This window comes from Natator depressus, chromosome 4 (assembly GCF_965152275.1).
Source record: "Natator depressus isolate rNatDep1 chromosome 4, rNatDep2.hap1, whole genome shotgun sequence".
NCBI lineage: Eukaryota > Metazoa > Chordata > Testudines > Cheloniidae > Natator > Natator depressus.
Window position 1 is genome coordinate 43,091,937 of NC_134237.1, and position 19,426 is coordinate 43,111,362.

General features: G+C 44.1%; 1 long non-coding RNA gene across 1 annotated transcript in view; it reads left to right on the forward strand.

The window, feature by feature from the left end:
• The first annotated feature begins 14,416 nt into the window (after window positions 1-14,416).
• LOC141985827 (uncharacterized) overlaps window positions 14,417-19,426 on the forward strand; it is a 92,557-nt gene continuing 87,547 nt past the window's right edge. The window contains exons 1-2 of the long non-coding RNA XR_012639027.1: window positions 14,417-14,448; window positions 15,123-15,236. This is a non-coding gene — a long non-coding RNA (uncharacterized LOC141985827). The remainder of the gene's footprint in view (window positions 14,449-15,122; window positions 15,237-19,426) is intronic.

The following is a 19,426-nucleotide window of genomic DNA, read 5'->3' on the forward strand; positions in this document are numbered from 1 at the left end:
GGTTTTTGCATGCTCTTATGTGCATTTTTGCTGACTTGACTGTTCTGTTAGGGCAGAACCCAAAGTCCACTGAAGACAATAGGAGTCTTTGCACAGACTTCAGTGACTTTTGTATCAGCCCCTTACTGTATATGCGTTTTTTGCAAAGTTGATGCTGGTGTTTGCAATGTCATAAATACCAGATAGAGCATAATTTGCTTTCTTGGCACTTTATCTAGGGAAAGCAAAGGTGGTGCTAGATTTTGGCAGACTATCCACAGACCAAATGGCTTGATAGACCTGCACTTTGAAGGAGCTTCTGGGTTTCTGGAAATGCCCAGGCTGAATTATCTATGTAGCAAGAATTCCTGTGCTAGAAAGAGTTAAGCTCAGAAGAAAGTTTTAGGATACCACACATCCTGTAGGACACTCTGCAGTGTCAACCTCCCTGTTGGGTCTCTCAAACAGAGAGGCAGAAATTGGAGGCAGGTTCCTGAGCTAGTCATGTAGCAGGCCAGGTATTACAGCCTGACAGTGATATGTTTGCTTCCTTTCTTTTTCTTTTAAACAAATAAATGCCCATTGATTGTGATGCATTATTTCTTACTGTTAAATAAAGGTGTCATCTTGAATCTAGCCTCATTCCTCATTGAAAGATACATTTCTCTTACCACTTCATCCCTATTTCTTAAATAAAAGGCTGACAAATGAGATTTGTCTGCCATATGCTACCCCTAGAAGTGGTTGCCTGCATTTTAGCTGACCTCTGCCTCTTTTTAAGCCTGAATCCATCCTTCAGATAGGGGTTAATGCACCTTTTTCAGCTCTCAAGATCCTATTCTCCTCTTGCACTGACATAAATGAGGAATAACTCCATTGAGATCAATGGAATTACACAGATGTTAGACTTGTATGGGAAGAGAATCAGAATCTCATTGGCATGAGACAATATTTGTGACTCAAAATGTAAAAAAGGAATTTTGATTTTCTCACAGATAAAATTTAAATCAAAATCAAGCCTGTTCATTCCAGTGACTTTTTTTATTTTTTTAAAGCCATGTCCGGTTTTCCTCCTAGATTTACAATATTTGTCATGGTTGGAAATAAAGCAGTAAAACATTATTGAGAAAAAAGCCTCCAGGATGAAGTCAGCAGAATTCAGAACTTGCACAATAATGGGAAGGGTGTTTTATTTTGGCAAGTGTCCTGTTCTCCATGCATGACTTCTCTCTCATTTTTCCTGAGCAGTTCTTGGTCATTATCATTGTTATTTTATGACTTAATCTCAATTTGCCTGAAGAGTTCAAACACTGTTATTTCTAGTTTTTGTTTAAATCTTTTTTTAAAAACTGCTTAAATATTCAAGTTTAAGTTGGTCCCTGACAGAATTTGCTCTCTTAGGAAGGGAGACTTAATTTAACCTGTTTATTATAAGGAATTTCTATTGTAATGTAAATCGGGGTCCCCTAGTGATCATTTAAGTTAGATGTAGTATAGAGGGAGAGGTATCGTCTCAAAAGTTTCAGGTCTAGTGTCCATTGAGTGCTGGTGTGACAATGCCTAAAGACTTTATGGATTCTTCAGGGATACCTCACCTCTGGCACTCCATAGGCTTTAGTCTTTTGTCACCTACATCAGGGCCAAATCCTGCAAGACACTGACCACCCTCCCATATAAATAAATGGAAATTGAAGTATCCAGCCCTGTAAGACTATTTTCAGCAGCCCATTTTAGGTCTCCACATCTTTTTGGCCCTTTAGCATTCTTCTTCTAAGAAGAACTTAAAGTAGTCCTTTAAACATAACACTCCACTTCTTGTTGTCCTTTCCCTTTGTATTTTTGACACCTATACATTTCAAAACATTTTTGGTAGTTCTACAATTTAGTGCGGATGAAATCACTGTTCTTCTTGTACCAACTAGAGAAATGTGATGTGCTTTTATTCCCAGTATTTCATTCCAGAGGTTGGGGTTTTTTTAGACTAAAATGTAATTATAACTCAGAATCTGAAATAATGAGTGAAAGTTCTTGAGTTACAAGTGATGATAGGATTGTGCTGTCATAAATGTGTATAACCCAACCCTTGATTCAGCCAGGAAATGAAACTGTTTTCAAGTGTATTTCAGTACATCTTTTTGATTTCCATTGAGGAAGAATTTGGTGGTAGAGAAAGAGAAATTAGTTGATTAAAAAAAATAAACTGAGTTCAGGTATTGAATGCCAATATTAATAATCTTTAAAAATAGCTGTCACCCAAATTATACTACAGTCCAAGTAGGCACTTTAATGAAATCTCATAGCTACTGACAGACTATTCCTCTGCAGAGTGACTGTTCTGATGATAAGAGACTGTGATGAAAGCATTCACTGGCACTATCATCATATCTCCCTCCCACAGGGCTTTCCTCTTCACTCATCCCTATTTTAACAACAAACTTCTAGTTTAGGAGGCAGCAGCAGACTGCAAACTGCCAGGGAGACGGAGGATCTGAAAAATGCTCCTCTAGCTCTACCTGACCACTCTTGTGACAGGATGGAGAGAAGAGGATTGTCAAGGTTCCTCCCCCACTCTGAACTCTAGGGTACAGATGTGGGGACCTGCATGAAAAACCTCCTAAGCTTATCTTTACCAGTTTAGGTCAAAACTTCCCCAAGGTACAAAATATTCCACCCTTTGTCCTTGGATTGGCCGCTACCACCACCAAACAAATACTGGTTACTGGGGAAGAGCTGTTTGGACACGTCTTTCCCCCCAAAATACTTCCCAAAACCTTGCACCCCACTTCCTGGACAAGGTTTGGTAAAAAGCCTCACCAATTTGCCTAGGTGACTACAGACCCAGACCCTTGGATCTTAAGAACAATGAACAATCCTCCCAACACATGCACCCCCCCTTTCCTGGGAAATGTTGGATAAAAAGCCTCACCAATTTGCATAGGTGACCACAGACCCAAACCCTTGGATCTAAGAACAATGAAAAAGCATTCAGTTTTCTTACAAGAAGACTTTTAATAAAAATAGAAGTAAATAGAAATAAAGAAATCCCCCCTGTAAAATCAGGATGTTAGATACCTTACAGGGTAATTAGGTTCAAAACATAGAGAACCCCTCTAGGCAAAACCTTAATTACAAAAAAGATACACAGACAGAAATAGTTATTCTATTCAGCACAATTCTTTTCTCAGCCATTTAAAGAAATCATAATCTAACACGTACCTAGCTAGATTACTTACTAAAAGTTCTAAGACTCCATTCCTGTTCTATCCCCGGCAAAAGCAGCATACAGACAGCCACAGACCCTTTGTTTCTCTCCCTCCTCCCAGCTTTTGAAAGTATCTTGTCTCCTCATTGGTCATTTTGGTCAGGTGCCAGCGAGGTTACCTTTAGCTTCTTAACCCTTTACAGGTGAGAGGAGCTTTCCCCTGGCCAGGAGGGATTTCAAAGGGGTTTACCCTTCCCTTTATATTTATGACAAGGATTGATTGTGAATAGTGCCAGCACTGCTATGGAAAAGGACAACAGTGGTGGTAGCTGGTCGACTTAGGGATGGAAAGCAGGAGCAGTCAGACTTGAGTATCTTTTATTAGAACATCTGAGTATCACTCACATACAAAAAGACCCTTGAGTATGAGCATCTTCCAGTGCTGAATAGCAACCCCTCTTCCATCAATTATTCTCATCTGGGACAGTACAAAGTAAAGGATATAGTATTTGCGTGTGTGTAACACTTTTCAGTTGAGGAGCTCAGAGTACCTTCCACAAACATTAACCAATTATCTCTCACAACACTTGAGAGAGGAAGCCAGGCATGGTTATTATACACATTTTACAAATAGAGGAGAGTGGGGCACAGAGGAGTTAAGTAGGTTGTTCAAGGTCACACAGGGAATCCATGACAAATAGGAATAGAACCCAGGAGTCCTGGGCTGAAACCACGAAACTCTTGTTGCTTTTCTGGAGGGAGAAGAAAGGAAGTTCTTTCCTACTTTTTCTCAGCCCATTTCTGAGTAAAGAACAGGAGCTTTTTTATGTGCCAGGTTATATTCAGGGGTCACATCAGATACAGGATGGTGATGGAGCCTGTTGGCCAACAGTTGAGAACCTGAATATCCACTGCGGGATACCTTGTGCAGTCAGTGACAACAGAGCAAACTGAGTGCATGATGGGTGTAAAATATTATTGAGCAAAGTTATAGCATTTTACACACATTGCTGAGTAAGTTCCTGGCCAATGGAGAATCAGGTTCTTACAATTTTAATGATTTAAAAAAAATGTTTTGTTTTGTATTGCTGTCAGGTGTACTAAGAAAGTGCCAAAGCACATAGTCAGTCAACTCTGAGATTATATTAAAATCCTTATGTTTCCTTTAAGCTCTCAGTGAAGGAAAATTAATAATCCTACATATTCCAATAAACTTTCTGGCTCATTTCAGGGCACTGTTACCATCCAGTTCACATCCAACCAGCAGAGGGGTCCATGAACCACCAGGACAGGAAAGAGAAAGTCAAACCCAGTATTGGTGGCTCCCCGCTCAGGAGGGAGACAGAAGCTGTGGGGAGTGAGAGTAGGAGCAACAGGCCAGAGCCAGCAGCCTGGGATCAGGCAAGGAAGCTTGGGAGAGGGGAATGAAAGGCTGGAGAGCCCCTGTTGGTGGCAGGGGGGTGCCAGTAGTCATCAGAGATTTTACACTGCTAAGCAGCCTGGATAGACCGATATGCACTTGCACAAATGGGGGCCCTCCGATCAACAGGGGAACCTCCCCCCAGAACATACACAACCCAACCCAGAGGCAAGAAGAGGTCAGGGCATTGCAGGGGGAGAACCCACCTGCTCACTGTGGTGAAAGCCACCCAGGCCTCAGAGCCAGCCCAGCCTTGCAGGACAGACACAGGTGCACAGTGAGTGCAGGGAGGGCTTGCTCACTCTACAGCAGGCCCCCTTGGGCCTCCCCCACCTCCCAGGAACAGGTCCCAAACTCCTCCCTCCCCCCAGGCCTCCCATCTCCTTGGGACAGGGAAGGTGTGTGTGTGTGTGTGTGTGGGCAATTGTCATGGTGCATAGGGGCCCAAAATTCTTTCACCTGGCCCTGCTGCCAAGGTTTGAGGTCCACTATTGATCTTAAAAATGGTTCTAAATGGATAAGGGCATTACTCCACTCTACATTTCTAGCTGACCTCTTAAATCTCTCACTCCATCAATGAGCAAATATTAAAACCAACTATTTATACAGCCATCTAAACCCAATTTTTGGTGCCTCCTCCGTCGGCTCTGTCTGCGCCAGCAGTTAAATAACAAACACTAGAACTATGCTTTGCAAACATGTTAGCTTTAAAGTATTAGGTGTTAAACAAAGTTAGCCTAAATAATTTATCTCCATTTAAAATGCAAAGAGGGATGGGGAAAAGCAATATTTTCTTAATGGAAAATGCCAAGTAGGTTGCGAAAAATATTTACTTCCAAGCCTCAAAAATCTATTACCAATCTTGGGGAGTATAAAGTTCTGTAACCCTATTGAAAATATTTGTCAATATTCTTAGGCCTAATTCTCAACTAATCTCTTCATCCCAAGAACCAGAGGATTTCACGATTTGGTTCATCAGAGTGTGCCCGTCATGCCTCACAACAGCAAGCTATTTTTATGAAAGGGAAGAAATATGTTTAATAACTTGATAACTAGACTTGGGAGTCTGACCCAGAGTTCAGCTAACATCAGGTTTATGGCATTTTGAAGTAGTATTGAAGGTACATGGCCAAATCTGATCAACACCCCATAAATCTAATGATGATTAAGCAACATTTTATTTGGCAAAGCACAAATAACCATTGTGACGGAGTCAGACCAGAAGGATATAAGAGAGTGGTCCTATTGGGATCCAGGAAGTGGCAGGCTTCCGCCCGCCCACCCACTGCTAAAGCCCTCCCACTGCTAAAGGATCCCGCCCCAGCCTAAGAGGGGGATCCACAGGACCTGGAAACCAAACGATTACGGGGGACAACTAATGAAATAACAGGGACAGGAGTGGGGTCAAAGGGTCAAACGAAGGGAACCAGATGGGGACACCGAGCAGAGAACCCCAGACAGCGCCCACTGCTCCTCAAAGGTGTCAAGGGAGTCAGTGGATGCCACCCAGAGAAACTCTGCCCGGATACGTGAATGGACGGAGGATCGGAAATAGGCCCCACAGTCACAGGAGACTCCATCGGCGAACCTCCTCACCCTGGTTTTATAGATGGCCACTTTAGCCAGGGCCAGGAGGAGGTTGACCAGGAGGTCCTGTGACTTTGTGGGGCCAGGGATAGGGAGTGCATAAAGAAAAAGGGGAGGGGAAAAGTGCAACCGAAATCTTAACAAAATGTCTAATAGGAGCCTGAATAGGGGCTACAGGCTGGCGCACTCTAAGTACATGTGCGCCAGGGTTTCCCTCACGCCGCAAAAGGGGAAGGTGTCTGGGATAGGGGTAAACCGTGCCAAGTACATGCCTGTGGTCACGGGCCCGTGAAGGAGCCGCCAACTTATATCCCCGGCAGGATTAAGGTGGAATATAGGCTGGGCCACCGGGGTTCCTCACCCTCTACAGGTGGCAGGAGCTCCCGCCATTTTGTATCGGGACGGGACGCGAAGGTGAGGATGTGAAGGGTGTGAAGCTGAGCGTGTTTAGATGTTTTCTTGGCGCGGTCTGGAAGCAGACCGGCTGCAACTCGTGCAGCTGGCTCATGGTGAAAGGACGGGGGGGGGGGCGGGTCGGTTGGGTCCACGGGGCAGGGGCCCAATGAAAAGCTCCACAGGGCCTGGGGTGGAGGGTGGGCGGGGCGTGCCCTCATGTAGGACCCGGTCGAGGTAAACCCGAGCAGTGGGCGGCAAAGCAGCCCTCATCTCCTGAAGTATGCACTGGGAGTACGAGAACTGGATAGCCCCATGCGCTGAGCGAGCGTCAGGGGATTCAGCCAATCTCCCCAGTCATAGTCCGGGAGGTCTTCAACACTTGTAACTTCTGCCAGGACCAACCTCTGGCGCACTGAGGGGGACTCCGCCACCTGCACACGGAGCTGGGGGTTGTGTAGCAGGGGCTCCATGAGAGAGTGGTCTTATTGGGATCCAGGAAGTGCTAAAGGATCCCCCCCCAGCCTAAGGGGGGTCCACAGGACCTGGAAAACCAAATAATTACGGGGGACAACTAATGAACAACAGGGACAGGAGTGCGGTCAAAGGGTCAAACGAAGGGAACCGGACGGGGACACTGAGCAGAGAACCCCAGACAGCGCCCACTGCTCCTCAAAGGCGTCAAAGGAGTCAGTGGGCGCCGCCCAGAGGAACTCTGCCCGGAGGCGTGAACGGACTGAGGATCGGAAATAGGCCCCACAGTCACAGGAGACTCCACTGGCCAACCTCCTCACCCTGGTTTTATAGATGGCCACTTTAGCCAGGGCCAGGAGGAGGTTGACGAGGAGGTCCCACAACTTAGTGGGGCCACGGACAGGGAGTGCATAGATAAGGAGGTGAGGGGAAAAGTGCAACCAAAATCTTAACAAAATATTCGTGAGGAGCCGGAATAGGGGCTGCAGCCTGGCGCACTCCAGGTAGACGTGCGCCAGGGTTTCCCTCATGCCGCAAAAGGGGCAGGTGTCTGGGATTGGGGTGAACCACGTCAAGTACACGCCTGTGCTCACGGCCCCGTGAAGGAGCTGCCAACTGATATCCCTGGCGGGCCTCGGGACTAAGGCGGAATATAGGCTGGCCCGCCGGGGCTCCTCACCCTCTAGAGGTGGCAGGAGGTCCCGCCACTTTGTGTCAGGGCGGGACGCGAGGGTGAGGACGTGAAGGGTGTTGAGCACGAGCGTGTATAGCTGTTTCTTTGGCACGGTCTGGAACCGGACCGGCTGTAGCTCGCGTAGCCGGCTCACGGTGAAGGGGCAGAGGGGGGTCAGTCGGGTCCACGGGGCAGGGGCCCGATGAAAAGGTGCGGAGGGCCTGGGGTGGAGGGTGGGTGGGGCGTGCCCTCTCTTAGGACCCGGTCGAGGTAAACCCGAGTAGCGGGTGGCAAAGCGGCCCTCACCTCCTGAAGTACGCACAGGGGAGTACGAGGTCTGGAGAGCCCCATGCGCTGAGTGAGAGTCAGGGGATTCAGCCAATCTCCCCAGTCATAGTCCAGGAGGTCTCCAACACTTCTGCCAGGACCAACCTCTGGCGCACTGAGGGGGACTCCGCCACCTGCACACAGAGCTGGGGGTTGTGTAGTAGGGGCTCCACGAGAGAGTGGTCCTATTGGGATCCAGGAAGTGGGCGGGCAAAGTTCGCCCACTGCTAAAGGATCCCCCTCCAGCCTAAGGGGGGGATCCACAGGACCTAGAAACCAAATGATTACGTGGGACAACTAATGAAGAACAGGAACGGGAGTGTGGTCAAAGGGTCAAAAAAAGGGAACCGGATGGGGACACCGAGCAGAGGACCCCGGACAGCGCCCACCGCTCCTCAAAGGCGTCAAGGGAGTCGGTGGACGCCGCCCAGAGGAACTCTGCCCGGAGGCGTGAACGGACTGAGGATCGGAAATAGGCCCCGCAGTCGCAGGAGACTCCATCGGCTAACCTCCTCACCCTGGTTTTATAGATGGCCACTTTAGCCAGGGCCAGGAGGAGGTTGACCAGGAGGTCCCACGACTTAGTGGGGCCACGGACAGGGAGTGCGTAAATAAGAAGGTGAGGAGAAAAGTGCAACCAAAACTTTAATAAAATATTGGTGAGGAGCCGGAATAGGGGCTGCAACCTGGCGCACTCCAGGTAGACGTGCGCCAGGGTTTCCCTCACGCCGCAAAAGGGGCAGGTGTTCGGGATTGGGGTAAACCGCGCCAAGTACACGCCCGTGCTCACGGCCCCGTGTAGGAGCCGCCAACTGATATCCCCGGCGGGCCTCGGGACTAAGGTGGAATAGAGGCTGGCCCACCGGGGCTCCTCACCCTCTAGGTGGCAGGAGATCCCGCCACTTTGTGTCAGGGCGGGACGCGAGGGTGAGGACGTGAAGGGTGTTGAGCACGAGCGTGTATAGCTGTTTCTTTGGCGCGGTCTGGAACCGGACCGGCTGTAGCTCGCGTAGCCGGCTCACGGTGAAGGGGCAGAGGGGGGTCAGTCGGGTCCACGGGGCAGGGGCCCGATGAAAAGGTGCGGAGGGCCTGGGGTGGAGGGTGGGTGGGGCGTGCCCTCTCTTAGGACCCGGTCGAGGTAAACCCGAGTAGCGGGCGGCAAAGCGGCCCTCACCTCCTGAAGTACGCACAGGGGAGTACGAGGTCTGGAGAGCCCCATGCGCTGAGTGAGAGTCAGGGGATTCAGCCAATCTCCCCAGTCATAGTCCAGGAGGTCTCCAACACTTCTGCCAGGACCAACCTCTGGCGCACTGAGGGGGACTCCGCCACCTGCACACAGAGCTGGGGGTTGTGTAGTAGGGGCTCCACGAGAGAGTGGTGGAAGGCGGGTATATCAGCCTCAGGATGAGCAGGTTCCTGTTCCTTGGATAGCCAAACAAAGGCTACTCCAGGCCATTCAAGAAACCTGACGCCAATTAACCAATTAAGGTCATTGGGCTAATGGAGACAGGTGGAAGCAATCAAGGTGTCACTCAGACTGCTTAAAAGCTCTCCTTTCCAGTTCCCTTGAGAGAGCCCAGGTGAAAGGAGCTGGAAAAGGGAGCATTGCTGTATCCTGAGGTAAGGGTGAAGCTAGGAAGAGGGGACCACGGGGGAAGCGGCCCAGGGAATCAAAGCAGCATTTAGCGGTGGCGGGAAAGCCACAAACAGCGGTTATCCTTAGGGTCTCTGGGCAGGAACCCTGAGTAGAGGGTGGGCCTGGGTTCCCCCCCAAAACTCTACAGAGATCCCCTTGAGAGGGGAAACAAGTCTCGGTCCATTCAGGAGGGTGAACTGTGCCTACTGAGCTCTACGGCGAAACAAAGACTGAGGGGTATTTCCCCTTTCCATGTCCCCATCACTGGCCTGTGATGAAAGTAACTCAATAGGCTGTGACCCTGGCCACTACACTGTGAAAGGAAGGTCACATTGGGGCTTTAGTGAATCTCTGAGGCCCCTGGATCTGCCAGGAAGTGTGGGACGCACAATTACAGGCTCGGAACTTTGTCAGACCATGTAATAACTCTGTAATTCTATGGTAATTTCTTACACGTGGGTACTGATGCCCTGTAAAATAACGTGTTACTAATGATTCCATATTACATCTCTGGTCTTAAATATAAGACCTCTGACAGACCATTCATTTTAAATTTTCTTTTAGTTTGGAACAGAAATCATGGATAATATCTATATATCTTGATGGGTAACTTGCTTGCTTTTCATTAGTATTTCCTTGCCCTGGTGGTACATATCAGTTATGTATTAATATGGTCCTAGACTGTTTGTAGGATATTATGAATAATAAAAGAACTTCTAGCTCTGCAGGTTTGCACAGAGACCTATGTGTGTTGCCCAAGCTCTCACAGCAAATCAGTGACAGCACCTGTAATAAAATTCAGATTGCCTGAGTTCCAGTCAAGTACTCTAGTGACTATTAGGTTGCATCAAGTTATCTTGATAGTCTATTGTAGTTGAATTAATAATAAAAATTGATGGATTAGATTATTTGCCCCATGGCAAGGAGCTCAGGAAAGGTACTAGCTTGAGACCACTGGAAACCTGAAATCCCCTGCTTATCCAGATTCGGTACAGGCAGTGGTAGTGACCAACATACCTTATGCATCTCTAGGATACAAGGATAGTTTTATTTCCATATGTATTTAGTCCTTTGCCTCTCTATTGAGATTGCCAATAAAAGGAGCTACTTATTGGAGATTTTGTAGGCAGTGGTCCCTTTTAAAATATTATTTCTACAATCGATGGACTTTTTGAGAGTTTTTTAAATTTATTTTTGTGTTTACAATCATGCCTTGAGACTCCAACCCAGATCAGGGTCTCATTTTGCTAGACATTATACAAACACATAGTGAGAGACAGTCTGTACCCTTAAGAGTTTAAATAGACAAAACAGCTGACAAGAGAAACAGAAGCAGAGAGAGATTAAGTGACTTTCCCAAAATCACAAAGCAGGTAAGAGCCAGGGATGGTACCAGCCTCTTCCCAATGGAAGGACTGAGGTGGGCTAGATAGAAAATTTGGGGGGGGGTGTCTCTCTGTGGGGGGCATGAGCTGCCCAGCTCTGAAGGCAATGCTCCCCCAGCAGCAGCAGAGAAGTAAGGGTGGTGTGGTAGGAGATTGCTGCTGCTGCTTGCCTTCAAACTAGAGCTGGGTGCCTGGCCAGCAGTCACGGCTCTCCAGCCACCCAGCTCTGAAAGCAGCAGTGCAGAAGTAAGAGTGGCAATCCCATAGCATGCTACCCTTACTTCTGTGTAATGTTTGACCTTTACACTGGGAGGGGTGGCTACAGGGGGAGCTAAGGCAAATTTTGGGGAGGCAATAGGTCCAGCAAGTCCCCCCTAGTGCCGCCCCTGTGCAGATATAGGAGTACATGGGTTTCCTGACTCATAGGACTCATAGAATCTCAGGGTTGGAAGGGACCTCAGGAAGTCATCTAGTCCAACCCGCTGCTCAAAGCAGGACCAATCCCCAATTTTTGCCCCAGATCCCTAAAGGGACTCCCATTCCAGAACCCCAGCCAGTGGACTATGCTGGTCTTCAAGGATGGTACTGCACAATACTATAGACCTTTCTTAACCATATATGTTCACAGGAACCTCTTCCTTTCAAAACTATTTATTTTTGTTCTGTGGGAGAATTTTTGGGAACTTCTGTGAAATGGATCCCAATCAAACTGCATAACTTTTTCTGTCCTAATGAATTGAATAAAATAAGATAGAGAACAAAACCTAATCACTCAAAACATCTTTAACCTTTGGCAACATTTGAATCTAGATCCATATTTAATGGCTGACAATTTCTCTGTAATTGACCAATCAGACCCCAAGTTTGGAAAAATGCAGATATGGCTCCAGATTTGAACTTGGCCACTCAGAATTATCTCTAATTAAAAAGAACAGGTATCATCACAACAGCTCAATCCTGCATCATTAAGGTCAGTGGGAGTTTTGTCACTGACTTTAATGGGAGTAGTCTGAAAGTAACACTCAATTTGCATGTTTAGGGGACAACCCTGTAGTCTGCTGAGCACTTCAAGTGACATTGACATTGCTCAGTACTTCACAGGACTGGACTCTAAGGAGCCTAAGACTTGAGGCAATTTAGAAATGTATGTAGTCCTGTCAATGAAGCAAATATCTTGTTTCATTCTTTATTTTATTTGTATGGTTTTCAGATTTCCAAAGTCCCTCTTCTATTTATAACTAATCAACTCTGGTATATTTTGTACAGCCAGTGCAGTGGAAACCTGATTGTAGTAACAGTCTTTCCTTGAAATAACAATAAATAATTCCCGAAGTTATTGAAAGGCAAACTGTAGCTATATAGCAGACAGTATTGCTTAATAAGAGAGATTTAATATGAGGATGGGGTTCTCTAATGACCTCCCAGATTTGGTGGGTGCAGATTTCTGGATTGGGCCAAAAGTTTTAGGAAAGAAAGAATTTTAAACTTCAGTGAAATGAAAAAAGATTTTTAATTCACAAAAGAAGCTTTTTTGTTTCTTTCAGGAAAAATAAAAAACCAAAACATGCTCAACAAACAAACAAAAAGAAATATGCTAAACAAATTCTGATTTGCAGATGGAGTGTAACGAACAGCAACAAACCAGAAAGCCAATATATAATACCATAGTCTTTCCTTCCATTGAGAATTTTCTTTTCAGGGCACAGGGTATTCGAAATAATAAATTAAAACATACCTTATTTATTTATAAATTACATTTTCAGAGATTTATAAACATTTTTATCTTATCATTATTATCAGTTTCTAAATACATAATGATAATACAATTCCATTGGACCTGATTCTGCATCCTAATTCACATTTGAGGAGTCCGTTTGACTTCAGTGGGATTAGTTAGATGACTAAGAGATGCAGGATCAAGCCCAAGGATAGCAACTTTCATCATCTCACAAATGAACAATAATCAATGGCCTAATTTTGCAAATACTCATGTCAGTAACATGGTTTCATCTCTGTAGCGAAGTGCAATAAGACTGCTGACATAAATGAAGACTGTCTTGCATGTAAATATTTGCAGAATTGGGCCCTAAGTGATTATATAGTCTCTTTGGACGCAGCTCGACTTAGCGTACCATTAGAGTTCATTTTATCAACTCTGATCGTCAGATAAACAGACTGGGAAGAGAACGGAACCATCTGTGCCTAGAAATAAAAGTGAATTCCAGTTGACTAAACCCACTGGTAATCACAGATATTGGACTGTGGTAGATCTTCATGAATAAGAGCAATATTTGACCCATGGATACAATAGTCCTCAAAATTCACTTTTGAATTTAAAGTAATTTTTAAAAATCTGTGTTGGTTTAGTATGCAGCTGTGGAAGCACAGAAACTAATGGATTTTTTGTTTGTTCTGACATTTACTTATTTTTTTGCACTCTGTTCTCTGCGCTCCCTTAAAGGATGCATGGATGCAAACAATACCTCCTACAGGTCCGATCATATCTGCTGTGTAAATAAGAAATTTTCAAAACACTTTGTAACGTGTCTCATTACTAGGGTTTGTACATATTTATTAAAAGATGAAATTTAAATATTGGCACTGGATTCTGTGCTTTGTGCCCTACAATTAGCATAGCTAACCATAGGATGATCACTGCAATGTATAGGAACCTCCAGTAATGTAGATCTGAGAGCAACCCTCTGCAAACCCCTTCCCGTTGCTGGCCAGGACTTCTCTGTGGCCCAGCAATCCCTGTTTGCCATATTGATCCTTAGAGCTGCTGGCAATTGGCACAAGTTAGAGCCATGTTTGGATGACTCTAATTTATACGAGGGGCCATACTGGCTCCGAGCTGGCCTAGCACCAGAAGATAGTAAAGGTGGTATAAAGCCACATTTGTACTCCTGCTTCTAAATTGCATTATGAAATTGAATGCAACTGAGGATTTGGGTGCTGGTATCCAATAAATCCAAAAACTCCACATCCACATATATTAGAGACATATTCTGAGGTTTGATCCAAAGAAACATAAGTGAAGATTACTTGGAAGTTCCATATAGTACTGCGTATGGCAACAAATCAACTTCTCACATTATTTACAATAGTATTGGCAAATAATGCATAATGATTTTTCACAAAACTTTGCTTGAACTGAGAAGTCATTTTGCTTTGGTTACATTTTCACTGTTCCAGTGATCACTGTGAGATAGTTATCCTGAGATGGCCAGTACAACAAGTGTGCTGATGTAGGAGCAGTCCAGTGACTCTGAGTCATGCTTTGGTTCCTTCTTTCTTGTTGTTCCAGTCCTCTGCTCCCCACCTACCTGTGCAGGAGGGGAAGGCTGGTCACATGGGTACTCCTCTGCATGGGTGAGTAAGGCAGGTCACAAGTAAGTCCTTTTTGAGTTTTGTTCACACAGTCATGAAAACTAAATCTAAACTCAGTCTTGAATATTTGCACCAGAAGGGGTATGTGTATATATATATATATAATATATATATATATGTTTTGTGACAGCATTGGGGACCCTAAACTTTTTGTACAGCAGATAACTAATAAAACTAGGGGAACATATTACAGCCTGTATCAAATGGAGATACAAAGGTATTTCAGATTAAACAGTTTTTTTTTAAAAAGGAATTTATAATTGACACAGGCAGACCAGGCCTCAGCTCATGCCAGAGCCCCAGGCCAATTCACTTGTGTATTAGTATAGATCAAAGTGATTGCTGAATGCATAAGAGCATATTTGATGTTTAAACTTCATGAAAACAAGTGGGATGTTACTGGCATTGTTTTTGCTTATCTGTATCCTGTTATGATGTAGTAGCAAACATTTACATTGCACATAACCCATCAAACCTTGTGGAATGCAAATGAAGAACTTTAATAGAAAAGTGCTACTTTCAAAACAAGTGGCCATTGTGTATGATAATCGGAGGACAAATACTGAAAATGCATTCCTCACACTCCATCAAAGTAAAAGCCCAAGTATGGAGTCAAGGAAAGACCCTTCATCTCTGGACTGTTTGGACTCTTACAGGAAAGTGTACCAGATGCAAAGCTGAGACTCCCCAGAGATAATCTGGTACCTTGAAAAGACTTTTGGGAAACTGGCAGTTTCTTGCGTCACTGTCATCATTTGGAATTACAAACTGTGAGTCACCTGTGCTTATCTTTTACTTGCTTTAACCTCTCAATAACTCTCTTTGTTTTCTTAGCTAATAACCTTTACTTAGTTTACTATAGAATTAGCTACCAGCATTGTCTTTGGTGTAAGATCTAGTGTACCAACTGGTCTCTTGGGACCGGGAGCAACCTCATGTGGTGGGAATTTTGGTTTAAATGACCTTTAATCACAAAAAGAAAAGGAGTACTTGTGGCCCCTTAGACTTAATGCATCCGATGAAGTGAGCTGTAGCTCACAAAAGCTTATGCTCAAATAAATTTGTTAGTCTCTAAGGTGCCACAAGTACTCCTTTTCTTTTTGCGAATACAGACGAACACGGCTGCTACTCTGAAACCTTTAATCACAAAGTCTAGTTTGTTTGGGTGGCAAGATAAACTGAAGAGTTCAAAGGGACTGTCTGTGACTCCATGGTAAGACTGGTATAGAGATCCAGGAGTTCACATTTGTTACTGGGTTGGTGAAATCTAATTATAGAACACACCACCAGCCTCAGGTGTTTGCCTTGTTTTCTGACAGTCTGCCCTGGGATAGGCACTCACAGTTGTGAGCCACCCCAGACAGCATGACAGTAATGTCAGTATTGAATAGTATTTTATGAAACATGGTCATAATAATTTTATTTTAATGTCTTTTTTAGTTATGACACTTTTTACCATGGTATCTAAGTGTCTGCGAGTACAGGGCTCCCAAACCCCTTTCTTAAGCCTTGTGAAAGGGGCAGTCAAATGACCAACATAAGGATTTGATCACACCCTTCACGAGCTAGGACTGAGCATGTCATTACTTTCTGTCAGTGACTGCAGTGATGACAGAAAAATACAGAACAGTAAAAGCAATGCACTTGGTATATTTTATATGGGATGATGCACTGCTCATCATATTAAAATGGGACAGGGATCACAAAACCCTGCACTAGAGCCCCAGCATAGAGACACGTACATTAGCTAGAGAAGGATCTGACCAAACCCTTTGCAACTAGGACTACGGAATGCACGTGCGGATAAAAGAAAATTAAATTTAAGCTTCAGAACCCTAGTGCATCCTTCAAGCCTTCTCCTTGATTTTAAGGGTTTTTCTCATCAAAATAGAAACTATATCATAAGATTTATGCCACCGGTTATGTTTTGAATATTGTCACAGGTTATGTTTTGAATATTGAATATATGTCACAGGTTATGTTTTGAATATTGATTATCAAATTCTTATAGAACTTTTTTCAAGGAATCTTCAGGTTTAAAAAGAAAATCATATCATTTGGAGTAAATTGGAATAATGACTAAATTAGGGGAAATTTTGATCCATTTTTGGATATGCCACAAGTAAATATAGAGGCCAAATGTACTGAGGGAATTATTCATCAAGGGTCCTCTCCAATGGCCACTGAAGCCAGTGGGAGTCTTTCCATTGGCTTTAACAGATGTTGGATCAGGCCCTAATTAACTTAATTTTCTGTGCATGCACTGCTGCTGGAAGCAGCATTAGGAACTCCTCATTGTCGTCATCATATCTCCATGGTAACCAACATGCCAAAAAGTCCTAGTGCAACTGACTTACTGAAATATGATGACCGAATTACAGAGCAGTATTGATTAAAGCTTTGAAGGAAGTCTCTCAAGTGGTTCTTCAAGTTAGGAGGCTAAATACTGCATATGTAACTGACAAGTGCTGGGAGTAATGGGTCAGAGGCAACAAAGCAGCAGATATCCCCAGCTACAGAGTAGGTAAAATTCCTCTGTTACCATGAAATGCTGCTTTTAGTACCGTTTCCTGTATCAAGTTGATAGTTGCCAGCAAACACATAATAATAGTTCTTTCTGATCCGGAGAAGAGAAAATATTGTTGGTAACAGTTTTCAGGCTTCAGCCATAAAACCATCACCAGATGAGGAGGTAAATAAGAAATAGAAGTTTCCCCTCATTTGACCAATGGTACCTCAGAAAAAAACCCTCTTTAAGTAAAAAGCCTATAAGAAAGAGAACAAGCACTAAACCAGACCCTCTTGTGCTTCCGTTTCTTGGATTTATTTATTTATTCATCCATGCCAGATTATAAGCATCCATCCTTTTTGCTACTTAGCTAATTCGAGCCCAGGTCATGGCTGCCCTGCAGTTCCTGATCTGCTAGCTCCACCAGTAGAAAAGGTGCCCCAAGGATTTTCCCCAGTATAGGCATAAATTGGTGAAGCCAGCTCTGTACCAGACCTGTGGGGGACCCTGATGCAAGGGACATTCCAGGGGCATGTTAGGATTGCGGTGGGGGGGGGGGTTATGCCCTCGTTTTTCCCTTCTGCCTCTACCCCCTCCAAGGACAACTGGGAGCTGGGTGCAAGTCAGGGAAAATCTCAGGACTATTCCAACATCAATATGAGGCCAAATTGGCTCTGCAACCCCCCACTGTGGGGGAGATGTAAGAGTGACATAAAAACTTCATTAAATTCAGTTCTGGTGCAAGGATGGCTTCCGCCCATTACTTTGTTATTGATAAAGTTTTCACTATGCTCCATTATGTCTTTCAGTGTGATTGTGGTTTCTTTTTAGTTTGTTCATCACTTCTAAATGAGGTAGATTTTAAAATTCAGAAAATGTTGAAAAAGCTTCTTGAGAGCTCATAGTTATTTCCAGTTGGTAAACTTTATTTCAAGTGTTGTTCCAAGAGAAATTATACTCTGAACTTTAAAGGCATAGCCACTGTGAATAATCCACCTTTTAATCCACTAAGCAAGAGCAGAAGGGGTGGGTTTTTGAAATCTATCATTGTTGGTACTTATCTGATCCCCTCTTGGAAACTGAATAAGAAAAGCACAGCTTCCATCACCTTCGTAATGTGTACTGTGTACAGTGCTGAGATTTGTTCTAAAATATAACAAATTGGATTTAAAGAAGAAAAAGAAGAATAAACCTCCAAATTATTTAAAGGCCATCTTATGCTTTTAGGAAGCTGCACAGAAGAATATAGATAAGTTTACTAGCTCCAGAGGGATCTAAAATTAGCTTGTAGACACTAAAAAGCAGCAAAGTACTAATTTAATGCTTTTCGATGTGGTTCATATAACTCACTTCAATATGCTGAAAGTAGTGCACAGAGAGAGAGTGCCAATGTCCTTGGAACTGACAACATTTCAGCACCAACAAATACTTTATTGTCCTCCTTCCTAGAGAAACTGGAAGCAATGGTGACCCTAAAGCATTCTCTTTGGAAAAGGAAAACAACTTTGCAATAATAATTATTCCTTGAGTTCAAAAGATTAAGCCTTATCCAGAAAGAAATAAAATGATTATAACAGCTGTTTGAAATTGAATGAAGATGTCAATTATGCAGATAAGGAAAAAGGAATGGTGGTCTAAAAGCTTCAAAGGAAAATCTATGTATAGATGTGTTTGGGTTTTTGTAAAAATAGATCTACACTGCTAGATGGTCTGCCCAATTAATGTTTCACCTTTTATGTTTTTTCCCTTCTTAAATGCTTTCAGTTCCATGCATAACCACAGACTTTTCTGAAAGAATAAAAAGTTTGCCTGAAATAGCCCCCCAGTACCTTTTCCAAGTGTCCCAAAGCCTGATCTAAGAACATTACTGATCCTTTCTCTCTTTGACAGCGAAATTGTTTGCACACTGTTCAGTCCGCGGTGCTTACTTTACCAGTGACAAGAATAGTCTCATGCACCATCCTTCTCTGTGGTAAAGGAAAAGCTTATTTACTTAAAACAACTGCTTGCAATGCTGCAGTTAAAGAGATAGTCAGTGTTTGCATTTAATGGGTATAAACTTGGTTTTAAACCCTGGACACTACTGAAATTTGTAGTATAAGAGAACAATACTGCGCAGAACTAAATTTAAAAATAGATTCTTCAAAGACAGAATTAACATCTGATAACTGGCTACCATGCATATGCAATGAATATTTTTTCAATTACATTTCAAATTAGCATTGTGTTTATTACAAGTCTGGTTCACGCTACTATTGCAAAAAGTGCTAATGTCATGCATATTATGAATCATTAATGTGCATACATTCAAGATGAAATTCTCTATAGCAGGGGTGGGCAAACTTTTTGGGCAGAGGGCCACATCTGGGTGGGGAAATTGTATGTAGGGCTGGGGCAGGGGGTTAGGGTGTGGGAGGGAGTGCGGGGTGTGGGAGGGATGCAGCGTGCAGG